Below are 17319 nucleotides of genomic sequence, written 5' to 3' on the forward strand. Positions count from 1 at the left end.
CTCAGGAGGTAGCCTGGCCATACTAGTATGTACGGGAACCTCTGGCCCAGTTTCCTGGGCGCCCAGCCCTGCGCAGGATTCCTGGGGTGGGTGTGCCTATGTTTCTGGCTTAGGCGTGGGTGGAGGGATCCTGAGATCCTGCCTGTTCTCGCCCTGCCAGGGCTCATAGGATGAACCTCACCTGGGCCTGGGCTTTCAAAGTCCCTGTTAGTAGCCCAGTCCATCTGCCAGGTGCTAGCATGTTTGACCTTCTGATAGATGTCTTCAGAGTCCAACATGGCTGCTATCAGTGTCAGGGAGGCACTCCACCCAGCCCAGGCCTTTTCTGCGGCTGTAGAGTGAGTCATCCAATGCCAGTATATTGGGAGACTCAGCACCCGAGGGCTGGAGCATGGGGATCTCAGGCCTGCATCCAGAGTACTCTGGTCAATGCCAGGCACCTCAAAGTGGGCACTCCCAAGACCAAACATGCAACTGAGACCTCAGCTAGGTGCCAAGGTAGCAAAGGCATGGCCACTAAAGTCAGTGTCCAGCTGCCAAGAAAGGGGATAAGACCAGGTGGGCAGGCCTGGTTGGAGACCTCGGCAGCTAAAAGCCCCTGTCTTGGCCCAGGTGAGAGCTTGGCCACAGTAGGAGTTTCCCAGAGAGCATTAGTACAGTTTAGATATCACAAACATGTCTTACTCTTTGTGACTTGGAGAACTGATTTTGCAGAGTACCCACTACATACTAGGCCCAGGCTGGGACTTTTTTCATGCATTTTTTTAAAAAAAAGTGTCCATTTTTTAAAAACAGCATCCATTTTTAACTTGAATCTATCCGATCTGATTTCATCTCAACATCTGACCAGGGCCCGTTCGGAACTAGTCAGAATGTAGAACAAACAGAACACAGTCCCTGCCTTAGTGGAAGACATCTCGGTCCAGTGAGGGGTGGATGTCAACATTTCTCTACAAGAAAATAGAGGTGCAGAGAGGCCGAGGAACTTTCCCATAGTCACACCAATAAGAAAGAATCTTACCTTTGGCCTGGAGTTCTGCTACAGAAAGGAGTCATCCTGGAGCTCCAGGCCATGTAGGTTTTAGGGTGCTGAAGACCTTTCCCTAACAAAACTACCATCACCCCTATGCTGAAGCCTGTAGGTCAGAAGGGTCTAGGACATTGCCCTAGGAGTCCCCATACCTTCATGGTCTAATGTGCTGTGAACCATACTCAGAGGGAACATGTTGTTGTTCCCCATGGCCCTGAGGCAGGGAGCTACTTGGGACTGTGGGCTTAGATGCTATGTCCCAGGTTGTGGTAGACTCATAAAATGCCAGTTCTTGATGGTGAGTGGGGAATGTGTCAGTTTAGAGAGCAAGGGAGCCTTCTGTGAATCCCAGCAGGCCATCAGTTGGTGTGGCCCACCCTGGGGGCTTGAGTCCCCAAGCCACAGAGTCTCTTGCATATCAGAGTAGAGCCAAGCTCCCTCCACCCTTCAGGGTCATATCACACAGGTTTTAGGCCACGCAGCACACCAGGCCAGGTGTGCCTGTGGGAGGAGACCCTATTGCACCATCCAGAGTACGATGGAGAGGACCATATAGTGTTCTAGGGGTCTGCCCCCCATTCTACCTGTACCAGCTGGCCTGAGGCACACTGACCACCACCATGGCTGGCGTGGCAAATGCAGATATCCTCAGGAAAGCCAAGCTTCCACTAAGATGCCATGGTCCCAATCCCTTCTGAGCAGGCTCAGGTTATGGGCTTGGAGCATCTGAGGAATCCAGGAGACTTCCTGGAGGTGGTGGACCCACAGCCCGAGTCTCTTCCCTAAAGCTGACCGCCAGGGCTATGGCTGCAGGGCCTGAGCCCAGCCCTACTCCTGCCACGTCCCAGGGCTCCCTGCCAGGCGCCACCCCACCCCAGCCCTGTACAGGCCACATCTGCTGCAGCAGCCACGCCAGAGCTCCACCTCCTATCCTGTCCCCATGGAAACCAAGTGGGGGTAGCCACTGACTGGTTTCCATTAGAGCAGTCTGCTTTTCTGGAGCCCTGCCCCTGAGCTTCAAGGCCTCCCCAGAGACTTCTTCCTGCATTTGCTGAGCACCACTTAGTCTGTGCCAGGGAGCCCAAGGGTCCCAGCATTGCCCACACTGGCCGGCTTACATCAGGGAAGTATCAGGTGGGTCCAGGGCCCTGCCAACCCCTGGGGATGCTCTGGGTCTTGGCAAGTTATGGTGTTAGGACTTGGTCCTTCCTCACTGAAAACTATCACTACAGAGATTTTTATGGCCCAGAGAATCTGTGTGCCTCGATTCCAGAGCTCCCACCCAGCCGTAGAGCCTAGGGGTCCTTTCCTATCTTTGGGCCTTTCGTTGACCCATCTACAAAATGAGAGGGTCAGCAGCTTTACCTAAGTCCCTTGTAGATATACTTTAAAAAAGAAGGAAAAGGGGGAGGGAGGGAGAGGAAGAAAAGAAAAAGAAAACGGAAGCCACATCAGTGCTGGCTCCTCTAAGTTCTCAGGCCCGGGGTTTTGTTTGCTTTTGGAAAAGGTTTTTAAGGAAACTTGGTCTTGGAATGTAACAGAGATGGTGGTTGGAGAGGCCCCAGGCCAGCCGGAGCCCTCAGCATCTGTTTGGCACCCAGTGACCTGGCTATGAATGCAGCAACAGGAGGCTTCAGTCCTGCCAGCGGGTTCTGCAAATGACTGGAGAGGTTTCTGGAGATCAGAAATGTAGGCTGAAAATGAGATCCAGCTTTTAAAACCTCGGTGGGTTCATCCCTAGGAAGGTGGGGAGGCCTGCGAAAGGGATACACACTGTGGCTTTGTAAAGTTCACCCAAGGGCTGTATGTGTCTATGGTAGCTCAACCTGGCTGGCCTTTATACCAGTGGAATGGTAGCATGCTACCCTCCTTCATGGAATCGGGAAGCTGCATTAGTGTATGGGTATAATTCTTGTGTCACTGGCTCATGAGAAGATTGGCTCCTGGCTACTGGTGAGGGACCATTGAAGCTGCTGGTACTACCAAGGCTACTGAGTTCTACCCATGTTGGTCCCACCCCAACAACCAGAGCTGCTGGTATCAGGCCATCTAAGTCATCAAAGCCACTTGCATTGCTTTCTGTGCCCCAGTGTTTTCATCTGCAAAATAAAGACAGTGACTGGGACTCTGTGAGAGCTAGATGAGGGGCAGGGCTAGATAAATGGCAGCAGGCAGTATCTAAATGGCATCAGTGTGGGGTCCTTAAGATGAGCAAAACAGGCCACACATTCCAGTTGCTACTCCCCTTGTACTCAGACACCCTCTCTTGATATTGTCTGTTTCATTCTCATTCAGGTGCCACCCCAGCCTCACATCCCTAGGCCACCTGGGTTTACTGGCCCATCCCTGTGTCAGGGAAAGTAGCCCATGACGATGCTGACTTTATACCTCTAAGGACGAGGGTCATGGCATTTTCAGTCTTCTGCCCTGGACAGGGAGGAAACTTAGATGGGGACGGTGGCCTCTGATGGCTATGGTCCAGCGTGCAGACATACAACCTGATAGCTGTAGGCCAAAAGAGCTGGAGAAAACAGCATGTTGGGCTTGGCCTGGACTGATTTAGACATCCAGGAGACTAGGAAAGCGTAGGAAATGAAGGAAATTTCCCCAGGGAAGGGAGAGACAAGATAGAGGAGCTTAAGTGCCCAGATAATTACAAAGCACGGCCTGATGATTTACTGCTAGGCAGCCTGGCTCCTCTGACTGCCTCCACTACCTGTCCTTCTGGGCACCCCCATGCCCTAGAGACCAGCCATGGGGAAGTTAGAGAGGCAGTGGGCACTGCCCCACACCCAACTCCACATTGTCTCCTGGAATTGGGCTCAAAGTCAGCTCTGGAAGGAAGCACTAGAAGGGGACCAAGCTTCATTGTGCTGGGTTCAGACATCTGGTATCTGGATGGCTTCAGAGAACTTGGACCTGACCCAGCCCCTTTCCATAGACTAAGGAAAGGGGGCTATGACATCAGGCCCTCACAGACAACACACTAGCCTGTACTAGTGTGTTGCAGCCACCTTCATGGACAGCTAAAAAGCGGACCACTGCCTGTCCCTCCCACCCGAAAGAGGGCTCCCATCCATTCTCAGTTGAAGGCCAGTCTCCTTAGTGGAACATTTATTGTGGTTTGTTTTGAGACAGGGCCTCACAGTGTAGCCCTAGCTAGTCTGGAACTTGCTTTGTAGACCAGGTGGGCCTTGAGATCCACCTGCTTCTGCTCCTGGAGTACTGGAATTAAAGATGTGAGTTACCATGCCCAAGTCTTGGTGGAACTCTTAACAAGCCTTGTGTCTCCACAGCCCTGTTTTTTTGTTGTTGTTGTTTTTTGTTTTTATTAGGACCCCGTGTCACTACCTAGAAGCCCTCCAAGCCTTGTACTCACCACCTGTACTGTGGACATAACAACTCCAATGGTCTTCTCACCCCTGTGTCTACACTGGGAGCTCCTTGGGTAGGACGGCTATCACCACTCATGTCTTACAGCCTGGCTCAGGTGTGTTTTGGGGGAACATTCTGAGAGTGAAGGAATTGGAAGGAAGGTTCCCATGCCTCCATGTAAGGCACTTGACTGGGGCCTCTCCCAGGGACTTTCTCCAGTGCCGTGAAACACAGAGCCCTCTAAGGGTAATCTACCTGTGTGGAACCGCAGCTTAGTGAAGGTGGTTTCTCAATACTCTGACAGGCCTGAGTGTCCCTGCAGAGAGGACAGTCCCACTGCAGCTACCTTGTTTCTCATCATCTTGTTTGTCATTCACCTTCTGGGTTCTGTGATCAACACATACAGTATGTCTTTGTCTAGCGAAGTGGGTATACTGTGGCTTGATTATAGCTGTGTAGCAAGTGTGCACTGGAGCTCATTGTTGACTGGTGGATGGGAGCTGTGTAGCTAAGGGCCCATTCCTCATTAGCCCTGGGCCTCGGTGTCCCATCTGCCTCACTTTAGTTCTGATATTGGTGGGTAACTGGAAGGTTCTAGAGTCCAGATGGAAGCAGTTATCGTAAAAGCATTCCTGGGCTTCAACCTGAGACCCTGCATCTAGTCTCCCTAGAGACCAGGAGATAGTGCTAACCATTTCCATATCACACACATTTTGGGAATGTGTTACCCACCAATGGTTAGGAACATTCACAAGGCTCCTAACGGAAACAGATACCATAGAAGTTCTACAAGGCCAGTATTCCCCTTGTCCAGATAGCTAATGAGCACAGCAGTAGGGCCACTACCTTTAGGGTAGGGCATTTGTGTTCTAGAGTCTTTTATCTGAAAAAAAAAAACTGAAAAGAAACCAGGACTTGATTTCCCAGTTATGCTGGTATCACAGACACTGACATCCTTTGTAAAACTTCCTTGAGCATTCTAGGTGGGAGTGCAGATGGTCTTGTGTCTGGTGGTGGCTTGATTTTTCAGAATCAACTGGACATGAGTGGGAACTGGTAGTTGCCAGTGGGAGATTCTACTGAGAGTGCCTGGTGGATGGATAGGAAGCTCACACCTGGTTGCTTTCTCACTCCCCTATGAAATCCATGTATATAGAATAGGTATAAGTGGCTGCTCTTAGACACAAGTATGGCTTGGAGCAAACAGGTTCCCAAAGGCCATGTACCCTGGGAGATTCTGCTTAGCTACTTGGCTTTAGATAGAGCTGAACTTCTCCCAGGGACAACCATTCTGCCAACCTAGATGAATGGTATGACCCCCCTGGACCTGCAGATACAACTAATTGTATGGTTGTGAGTCCGGTAGGAATGAGGCTGGGCCAGGCCTCCAGGACCTTCTGCTTGGAGTTTGGTCTGACAAATTCAGTTCTACCTTAATGGACCATGAACTGTGAAAATGGCCTAAAGTGGCCCTGTCACACCAATAACTATACCATGGGACAGCTCTTAGAGACAGAGGGACAGCTTTGGGAGGCTCCTCAGCCTGAGAGGGAGCAGTACACTCTGGTTTATTCACAAGTTCTTAGGACAGATAATGTAGTATCTGTCTACCCTTGGATTCCAGTGGGGTCCCCCTGCCCAGGTGTCTGAAGATCACTCAGCTTTACTGTTTCATTATTGCCATGGCCAGAGTGGGTGAAAAAAAAAAAAAGACACAGGGCCAGTGTCTGAATTTAGAGGGGGCTCAGCAAAGCCCTCTACAGCTGGAGTCCCCCTTGAGCAGCCATCAGAGCTTGCCAGCAACGTACAGCCAGGTGCATTCCTGTGTTACTAAGGGTGGAACCAGGGCCCTCAGAACCACTTTGGGACTGCAGGAGCTCTATACTGTCAGCATGGGAATTGTAGGCCTTCCTGTGTCTAGAGTGGGCCCGGGGTGACTTGTGTGGCCTCAGCCATTGACCCCATAGGGCCATGCTCAGCCTCACCAAGGGTCTGGTCAGCATCTCTGTTTCCCATGGCTAAACTTCTTCATCCTGTGTAACGTGGCTCTGTACTTGTGACCTTGTTTAGAGACATGAAGTTGTGCTATTTAGAAAGCAGGGGCCCTTCTGCTGGCTCTATGGACACCCCACCATCCTGCTTGTGGAAGTTCCCCTCTTTGAACCCAAGCAGGTACAAGCTTTACTTCTGTCCAGACTGCAGTATCTGTAAGCAGCAGGCAGCCATCCTGAGACCATTAAATTGGGCAATCTACACCATGGGCCAAGAAGTAGAGGGGGTTTTACTTTCCATCCAGGCCAAAAGAAGAGATGGGTAGGGCCTAACTGTCAGATAAGGATTGGAATGACCACAGGACAGTCCCTTCTCAAGAGATAGGGTCAGAAGCTTGGACTTAGCAGCCCTAGCCATGGGCTCTCCTTTTCCTCTTGCCCACTAGCTTCTCTGTGACCTTCACAGCCCTGTGTGGATGAAGAACAGCATGAATCTCTTGTGGGCTCCCAGTTCCACCTACAGATACCAGCAGCCTCTGGAGATGGAGGAGGCAAGCCATCTTTAATGGGTCTCAGTGCCCAGCACATCAGTAAGGAGCCCTCCCCAGGTCCTTCTAGTCTCTAGGTTTCCAGAGTTCAATGAAAAATCACTCTCTGGAGAAGAATGCTGTCACTGCTTTTGGCTTGTCCATGGAGAGTAGCTCCCTGGTCCTATGGTGACAAATCCTGGAAAAGGCCACAGTTCTAAAGTGGATACCCCGAACCTTCTTACAACCCAGAGCTCATGGAAGTGTGGGTGCCTGAACCATGGTGGGCTTAGGAGGGCAGGAAGGAAGCATGCAATTCTCTGCCCATGGCCAAAACACCCAAGATACATAGGTAAGAGAGAGCCTGGGAGTCATCCAGACTAGGGCTGACTCCTGGTCTTGGTGTCCTGTTGTTAGTCCTGGCCTGTCCCCTTTCCTGGCTCATAATGACTACCGAAGTTACCTCTTGGTAATGCCCCAAAGTCCTGTTTGTATCTCACAAATCCCAGATATCAAGTGTCATTCCCAGAGTAAGGCAAGTGGTGGGACATTTGTGGATGCCAGACACTGCTAGCCCCAGAGATACATGCTAGTTGAAGGACATCCTTGTCTCAAAGATCCCAAGTCTACAGGGGCAGTACAGGCATTGTGATGTGAGGTGTGTGTGTGGTATGGGGGGGTCCCAGTGCTGATGCTGTCTGAGAATGCAGGCAGGGCTGATTTTTTGTGGGTGATCTATGGTGGTAGAACATTCTGGCCACAAGGAATTATGGGTACCATAGTGGAACTGGAGCGAAGGGAGGATCTTAGCCAGGCACTGGCAGCCAAGCCCCATCGGCCCTTCCTCTATAGTCACAGAGGACTCTAGGGTAGGGGTTAGGTCTTCTCTGCGATTTGGCTGCCTAGGAGCCAGGGCAGGGAGTTGGTTTGGAATGTGGTTCCTGGCCGGCTAGAGCTGGTTAAAGCCAGATATGGCTCTCTGGGCTGTTCTCTGTCTTTTGTGACCTGAAACTCCAGGCCTCCGGTGCCAAGGCCACAGTGAATAGCTTGTGTGGATCTTCTTGGCTGTGGGAATAACCAAGGAAGGGAAGGCTACATTACCTGGGACCCTTCTCTGTGTCCAAGCCACATGCCTTGCCAAACTGACCCCTCTGTTTTGATTTCCTTATGTCTTACAGAACATGGCTGCTCCAGAGCCTCCCAGGAAAGTGAAAGCCTGTCACATGTACCAGAAGACCTCGTATGACCTCACACACAGGTAGCCGTCTGCCCCACTTGGGCAGAGAAGGTCTTACTTACCCCATCAGAAATAGTCCTGGAGAGGATAGTGTGCTGGCAGATAAGAGTCCACAGTTGTTCTTTCAGAGAAGCCAGGGCCAGGCCTCTCCTCAGAGGCTTTACCTGGTGCCAGGCCTGCCCTGCCCCCACCCCCTTAGGGGCTCGGCCTGGCCTCCAACCAGCGGGAGAGATCCTTGCCCAGGCCAGGCCAGGAGACACTGCCAAGGATTCCAGGTCCCTGCTTCAGCCCTGCCTTCTGCCCCGCAGGCTGTGATGGCCTGACTTGTCCTCTTGAAGCAGATGGAATCCGGCAGGGACAGATTGCCTGTGGTGGAGAGCAGAGTTAGCTCGGAGACAGCCCCTTGCAGCCCAGTCATGCAGTAGGCACACCTGGCCCTCTCCTCCAACCCCTCTTGCTACCTGTCATCCATCTGGACAGGCTCCATCAGAGCTTCAGCCTCAGTTTACTGATCCACAAAATGGGCAGGGATACATGCTGGTGGGGATCAGGGGCTGTACAGAGGCTATATCTCTGAATACCTGTAGCTCAGGGGAAAGACCCAGGGAGCTAGACAGACTTTGGAAACTGTAAGTGCCCTCAGGTGGTAGACTGTGTAATATACTAGAACCAGAGTGTGATCCCAGGTCTCTCTAGTGTCCCGCCCACCCACCCCCCTCCGCCAGCCTCAGCAGGCGTAGAATCAGCTCTCCATTACTCAGAGCCATTCAGTTGGAGTCTGTGCATGCTGGTGCTGCTAAGAGGGGTAGGTTGTGGGATCTGCCTCTGTCCAATGGGTGAAGTTGTGCTGGCTTCTCTTATGATATGACTGAGAAAGACACTGTATCTAGGAGCCTAGACCTGTAGGGCTCCATGGCTTCAAGTTAGTTTTGAGGAGGGTATGCAAGAGGCCTCATCAATTGGGATGACCACTTGGAGGCCTGGACCTGCTATACACTACTTAGGTAGGGCAGGGAACCCACTCTGTCCTTGCCAGGCTCTGTATGCCATCCACCAGAGAGAGGTCCAGTGGCAGCAGTTTGGCCAGAACTCTGAGGTTCTCTGGCAGTGTCTTTACCTCCAGGGACTGCTTCTGTGTGTGGCTCATCCTTGCAGCTTCTAGGTCCTTGGTGACTAGGTCCTTGTAGGAGGGGTAGGCCCAGGACTTTATGAGATTTGAACACCAATATTTGGCCATGAGGCCATATTGATATGGATAGTCTCCTGGCCATGAGCTACCTTGAGTTCCAGGTAGCTCCTAAGCTGTGCCAAGGCCTTTGGGGCACCCTTGCGGGTTAGGTTTTTGTAAGAAATAATATAAATGTGAAAAGAATGCTCCTGGATGTACTCCCACACCTAACTAGTGTCTCTTTCCTTGTAGGCTTCAGCCGCTTCTTGACAATTCTCCCAGGTGACCCCTGAAGTTCAAGGACCATGTCCAACCCAGGTCAGTTCTGCATTTTGGTTGTTTATGTCAGGGCCTACCCCAACTCTCCTGGATACTGCTGTGGCTTCATGTAACCATGCAGACCTGGAGGTTTGCATATGCTGGGTCTTGGCTGGACAGTCTCAACCCCTGCCAGCTTCTTTCTGGGACTCTAGGATGTCTGGGCATACCCAGGACACTAGACTGGGCTATCTTTCTGTCCCAGCCATCAAGAGGGAGATGGGAGAACAATGAGATGACCCCAGGACATTTGCACTGCTTGTAGTAATACTCAGCGCTCAGTGGTAAAGGTCCTTGCTTCCACTGCCACGGATAACTTGCAGTTATAACTGGGAACCTGTGCACTTGGGGCCTCCTGTACTCAGAGGTGGCGGCCAGCCTGGGAGCTCTGTTCACACTTGTCCCTGCCCATGAGGAGCCAGAAGCCAAGTACAGCTTTGGACCCACCTATATGAATCTAGATCCAGGGAATTGGTGTGGCCATGGTTAGGGGCAGTTTTATCTCCTAGGCTGCAGGCAGGGCCCCACACCATCTGTATAAGCCAGAGCAACCTGTATTTGGTCTTGGGATCCTTCTGCAATCTGTGCATTGGAGTAAATGGGCTGCCACATTCACTACCCTGGTCTCTGTGTCTGCACCTGGAGTCAGGGATGTTAGCCAGTGCCTGAGAGTAGGGCAAACAGACAGTGGGAATTGGGGGTGGGGGACTCCAGGACTTGGTAGATGGGACAGGACAGAGTAGGAGAGCGCAGGAGGAGATGGAAGAGAGACTAAGAGGAATACCTGGACATACCTCAAGAGTGCAGTTGGCCCAGGTATCCCAGGATACCTAGTAGCTCTTGGCCAGAGGGCTCTGATTCATAGATCCTGGGCTTTCCTGGGTACCTACCTTAAGCCAGACCTGCATGTGGTACCCCATCTCAGCCACAGGCAGCCTCCAGTATACACAATCCTTCCAGTATCCCATGGGCACAGATGAACATCTAGAGTCCAGCAGTGCACCTTTTATAAGGGCTCAGGCTGGGAATGTGCCCCTGAGTCCTGAGTCCTAATGTATGTGGGAGACTGCAGGTGCAGGGCTCCAGGAGCAAAGGGTGGGAGTCCCAGAGGGGTCCTGAGCCAAGACATAAGAGGAAGGGTCCAGAACAGAAAAGGGCAGGCTGGGTTGGTAAGAGTGGCCAGTCCTGGTTCATGACCCAGCCCCTACTTAGCACCATGCACACAAGATGCACTGGATGTATACAGTGGGTGCTTACTCAGTGATAGTCTTAGTGAGGGTTAGTTTCAGAGACCCCCCCCCAATACACAATGTGGGTCTTACCATCCCATTCTCCTTTCCAGGGACCTCTACAGAGAGAGAAAGTTGGCCCCATCTCACCTGTGGCCTGGGGACACTAGGCTATGAGGTCTTTGAGATACCAGCTTAGACTGGGGGGCCATGGAAAGTTTGGGGGCTCTAGGGTTCAGCTGGCAAGGTTGGAATTGCATCCCATGAAATTTGCCTGACTGGATCTTGGTCTGGGAGGTCTGAGCACAGGCAAGTCCCTGGCCTTGTCCCCTACCCATTAACCAGCCATGACCTGTACCCACCATGCTTATAGTGTTGGCTCCAGCAAGTAGACAACCACAGCCAAACACCAGCCCAGCAAGAGGTGGCCACATGGCCTTTCTCAGTCTCTGAGGGAAACTGAGGCTTGGGGGCAGTGGGCTGGATGGCCAAGGTAGAAGCACACTTCCAGATTCCCAAGGTCTGGCACTCCCAGCCTAGAGACTAGCTGCCCCAGGGTTCTATGGAAGGTGAGGAAGGGCCCAGATTTATCTAATAGCCAGATACTGTTGTGGTTTTTTTGTTGTTTTGTTTTGGATAAGGTCTCTAGCCTAGGCTGACCTTGAACTCTTGATCCTCCTGCATTCACCTTTTGAGTGCTTGGATTATAGGTGTGAGCCACCCCACCCAGTTTATATAGTGCTGGGGATCAAACCCAGGCTTTGAGGCTTGCTAGGCAGGTCGGAGCTCCAGCTTCAGATCTCATGAAAAAATTTTAAAGGATTTTTAGCTAGGCGGTGGTGGTATACATTTTTAATCCCAGCACTTGGGATGCAGAGGCAGATGGATCTCTGTGAGTTGGAGGCCAGCCGGTCTACAGAGCAAGTTCCAGGACTACCAGGGCTACAGAGAGAAATGCTGTCTTAAAAAAACAAAAAGCAAAAACAAACAAAAAAGGATTTTTTAAAAATTAATGTGTATCAGTGTTTTGCCTGTGTGCCACATTGTGCCCCCACAGAGCCTAGAAGAGGGCACTGGATCTCCTGGAACTGGAGTTACAGATTGTTGTGAACCACCACATGATGCTGGGAAGGTCCTCCGAAAGAGCAAAGAGTGCTTTTAACTGCTGAGCCATTGCTACAGCCCCAGGATACTCTTTATTTAGTCTTATAAATACCTTACATTTGGTCGTTGGCCCAGTGCAATTGATAACCCACACAGTCCCGGTCTTGTTCCAGCACTAGCTCTGTCTCCATGTGGTACTCCAGCTCCCAAGGACCCCCTCCCAGCCAGACTGAGTAAAGATGATTCTAAAGAGATGTTTCTGGGAAGCTAGGCCCTGGGGATGGCACAGTTGGCCCTCGGTGATGTGGAGCTTCCTGGAGCTCTCAGAGAGGTGCTGACCCTTTGAACAACTTTTGACCTGTCACAATGCACCTGAGTTTTCTATCACCTCATGCCTCAAACATGGGGGATGAAAACTCCAGTACTGTTGTGTGACTGGAGGTGGGGGTGGGGGGCAGAGTCACAACCTCTCTGTGCTCCACCCTTTAGCCAAGGATCCCATTGTCACAAGGACATAGTAAACCCTGGTTGTGAGGGACTTACCAGTGCTTGGCACATTGAAGATACAAAATGCTCACATATGCTGGGCCTCGTGGCAAAGGTCTGTGATCCTAGTTACTTGGGAAGATTTGAAAGTTTGAGGCCAGCCTGAGCTATATTGAGTGGACTCAAGGTCAGCCCAGGAAACTTAGCAAGACCCTCAAAATAAAATTTCTTGAAGGGTTAGAGATGTCACTTAGTGGTAGAGGCTTGGGTTCAATTTCCAGTATCAACTCCCAAAACTTTTGTCCATACCTATGGGTCCTTAGTGTGTATCCAGCCCTGGCTCATGAGTTTACAGCGCTCTCGAGTGGATGGGCACTTGAAGCCAGAACTATGTGGTTTCCTACTAAAGAGAATCACTTAGTGATTAAAAAAGGCCACCGTGCCGTTAACACTCTAGAGTTATCAGGACTATGGTTGTACAAGTGATGACTGGTGGCGCCTCCCCTTGCCCTGTCACCGTGGCAGTTTACCCTGTAAGGATGATGTGGACTCCTCTTGTTTTTATTTGTTTTGTTTTTCACAGGCCCTGCCCTGGATTCATGTGGACTGGTCCCTGACAGAGGCCTGAACACTTGGCTGTGTGAGTTGTTTCTCTCCTATCACCCAGCCACCCTGCAAGGTAGCTTCTATGACTGTAGCGTCCCTGCCCCCTGGGCCTCAGACTAGCTACTTGTGAAGTGGGTTGTTCTCAGAACAGATTTTTATTTGCACAGGTCAAAAGGAGGCAGCCTGAAGTGGGACCCTTACCCCCCTAGAGCTGTCCTCTTTGCCTCTAGTTTGTAACTGGATCCTGAATAAGAGAATAAGAGAATAGGAGCCAGGTGTTGGTGGCGCACGCCTTTAATCCCAGTACTCAGGAGGCAGAGGCAGACAGATCTCTGTGAGTTTGAGACCAGCCTGGTCTACAAGAGCTAGTTCCAGGACAGCCTCCAAAGCCACAGAGTGCCTACTACCCTCTGCCTACAGATGCTTGGAGAGCAGCCATGGTGAGGGGCAATGGGACCCCTGGCCAGAGCCAGAAAGGGGGACGTGAATAGATGATGGTCTTGTTAAAGAAGCAGCTGGAACAAGATGAGAAAGCAAGGGCCATCCTAGCTAGAGCCTGGTCCTGAAGAAAGTCCCGTGATGGCTACTTTGGCAACTGAGCCTTAGACTTATTGGCCCCAGACAGGAAGGAGCTATCTAGCCCACTAGTTCCTGGAGTACAAGGTGACACTTGAGCCCCCTGGCTTGAGGCCTTCCCAGCTGGGGTAGGCAAGGGCATATCCTGCAGAGACTCTAGAGCAGAGAATTGTAACCCAGAAAAGCTCAGGCCCAGGAAGCCTTACCACGGGCCACCCTGAACCCCTGAAGGAATGTATGCTAATCACTAAAAGCTTTGTAGCTTGGGCAAGTGGAAGGCTCTAGAAGGAGGCTGCTTGACCTACTATCTTTGACCAGACCATCTCTGGCCTCAGCACAGGGCAGAGCCTTGTTTCATTAGGTTGTTCTTCCTCCTCCCTGTCAGGCATCCACTGGTCCCACCCTCTGGCTTTCACAGCCTTTGTCTTCCAAGGGTGCCACAAAATGGCCGACACAGCCCTCCGCCATTTTGTAGCTGAAACAAGCAGTAGCCTTGGAGAGGAGGAGACCCCTGCTTCCCGCCTGCCCTGAGTGGCCTGGACAGAGCCCAGGACCAGCCCCCACCCTGCTTGGTTTTGGCCATGGCTACCCCAGACTTGGCACTGCCAGATGCTTGGCAAGGCAGCCTGGGAGTCCTGGCCCCTTATCCAGCTCCACTTATTCCTTACTGCCCACCAAGCAAACAGAGAGGGAGGCTGCACATGAAAATCCAGAAAGCCCACCACTAACACTAGAGGGAGTCCTTGGCAGGAGTGGGGCCAGCATGGATGATTCAACAAATGATATGTGGTACCAGGTTCCTGAGTGGAGCCATCAACAAGCATAAATTTAAGTTAGGTCCCCCAGAGAGGAAAGCCTCTGGCCTCCAAATGCCCCTTGTGATATAGAATGCTAGGGTTTCACAGTGACCAGTCCATCTCCTGGCCTGGGTAGCCCATGATGTCAAGTAGTCCAGGTGCTTGCTAGAGGAGGTTGTTTTGTTCCAAAACCAAAGCCACCCACCAAGCCACTGAGGCTCTGAGGTACACAAAGTCCCATCATCCTTCCACTCTGTGCCCCCCGCCCCGCCCCTCCATGATCACACTGTTCCTCTGCCTTCCCAGAGATCAAAAGCAGCATATCCCAGAGTGATGCCATATGATGCCATCCAGGTCCACAGAACCCCCAGCAGCCCTGGGCCATTATCATACTGACAGCTCATTCCAGCTTCACAAGGTAGGAAAAAAGGGGAAGCTCTGGGAACTGGAAGTGGCCGGACAGCCCCGCTGCCCCTGTCATGGGGTGGGGGTGGGGGTGGGGGGTCCTTAAAGGAAGCTAGGAGGTAGTTCCCATTGAAGTAGGGGAGCATGTGGGTTACAATGTCTTTGAATCTTCTTAGGTAGCATGGGGGTTGCTCCATGGCCCTGCCTGGCCCCGTGCTCTCTGCCAGGATAGCCAGAAGCCGTGTGTAAACACAAGGGCCAAACTGTCCCATCTAGGAAGCTAGCTGGATGCTGGCACCAGACTTCTTTCCTACAACTCCCAGGAAAAACATTCTGTTGCCCTGAAGTGAGGCTTGCTCAGGCCATGCCCCTCTTCCAAGGAGACCCAGAAAAATGTTCAAAGCCCACCTACCCAGACCAATGCCTTCTCAATGTGCTAGGCCAGGCTGGATCTTACTGGGGTCCTGGAGGGGAGGACCTAGACCAGGAAAAATCTCCCAAGGAAGGGCCAGGCCTAGAGGGAGTTGATAGAGGGGGCTGTCAAAGAGCAGGTAGAGTACATGCCCCACAATGTGACATCTGTAGTCATTTCCCATGCACCTCCCTATGACCTGGGTGATGCTTAGGTGGAGAATATGTGCAGATGAGTATATACCTTGCTGATCAAAGCTGGTAACCTGTAGCCTAAATGTCTAGCCTCAAGCTGAGTCTAGGAAGCAGAAGGGCCCTGCACAGTGTACAACAGGCCATCTATGCTTTGCCCTAGGCATAAACCAGTGGCTTCCTCGTGACTCCCACTACTGCCCATACCAGACAGCTATCACCCTAGCTCTCCAGAGAAGGCACGGAGCCAACTTTGTCTCGGACTCTATTTCCAGATGGAGAGAGCTAGGCTCAGGTCTGGGCCTCCCCAGCCGGCTCTAGACCCTGAATCTCCCCTTTTCACTCATGATTTTTGTTATGGGTCACAGTGTTCATTACCTCTGTTCTAGGGGTGGGCATCCTACCAGGATACTACAGGCCTCAAGTCTACCCAAAACCCAACGCAGGTCAGATCCATCTTGGGATCAGCATGAGGTGGTAGAACTAGAGAGAACCAGGTCCAAGGCATTTAGATGCCAGCTCCAGGTTTGACCTTGCATATCTGTGATACACTTTTGGAAGAAGGTATTCAAGCCCGTGACGCACTTCCCCACCGACCTGGCAGAACCCAGTCTGAAGCCAGGGGATACTGAGCAAACCTGGATCATCTTCGCTCACATAGGATCTTGTAATGTCTCGGGGGCATTTGCATCAGTCGTTTCTCTAAACTTCACACAAAGGCGTTACTTGTCTTGGTCACCCCTAGCATGCCTGTGTTAGCCAGACCCACAATGGTCCTCAGTGGGCATGGTTTGCCTCTGGGCACACCAACCCAGACCTAGTCAGCTAGCATGCATCTTGTTAACTTTATGGACCGTGTTCACAAGGAGGCCCGCCTTCTGCCCAGCCGGATGCCACCCCTCCCATCGTTCCCAGACTCGCTGTTGGCACGGCCTACTGAGCAGAGACACTGGTCGCTTTATGGGAGAAACCTAATCAGGGAGGCCAGGAGAGGGGGGCTGCTAAGGGGGGGGTACGGCTCTTGGTGGCCCCAAGCCAAGCCTGAGGTGACTTCAGGGTGACACCGTCTGTCTGCCTCTCTCCCTCCAGACATCCTCCTAGCCCTGAAAGGGCCACCTGCCTGCCTAGGCCTTCAGCACACCTGTCCTGGCCAGCGTGGCTCCTCCCCCAGGCACCCTGCCCACGGGTAGACACTGCAGGACTGGGACAAGTTGTGAGGTGGCAGCTGGCAGATGGCAGGGCGTCTGCTGACTGCTCATTCCCTGGCGACCTGTTCAGGATCGCCAATTCATGTGCACTGCCGCCCTGCCACTGGCCCTCCTCCAGCCTTGCCCCACTGGGTCCCTTTGGTTTGTTTCAGGACCCCTTTCCTGTTAGCCCTTGGGAAAGGAAGCATTTATGTGGGTCCCAACCCCCAGGGCTGAGGCCAGCGGCCAAGGCCTAGCTGTCGCATAGGTAGGCCTGGCACATCTAAACACTCCCCAAGTAATAAACTGGGCCTTTTCCTCACTCATTCGTAAATGGCTCTGGAGATGGCCACAGACCAAGAAAGGGTGACTCTTTCTGAAGTCTTGTGGAACCAGCATAAGCCCTCTGGGTTGGGCAGAGCTGCCTAAGAACTGAGGAGACCATGGCAGCCATGCCCACAACCACAGCGTGGAGTGACACCTGGGGAAAATGGGTCCATGGCAGGTACCTGTGGGTCAGCCTCACCAGACTCAAGCCCTGGGCAGAGCAAGGCCCCCTGGAGAGCAGGAGCCTTGTGGAAAGAAACAGGAAAAACGGGTCAGCGGTTCCTGGCAGAGGGGCAGTCCAGGGCAAAAGCCAGGAGGCGGGGAGGGCCTGGGAGATGGCCAAGGAGGGCAGA

The sequence above is a fragment of the Cricetulus griseus genome, chromosome 2 (genome assembly GCF_003668045.3).
Source record: "Cricetulus griseus strain 17A/GY chromosome 2, alternate assembly CriGri-PICRH-1.0, whole genome shotgun sequence".
NCBI lineage: Eukaryota > Metazoa > Chordata > Mammalia > Rodentia > Cricetidae > Cricetulus > Cricetulus griseus.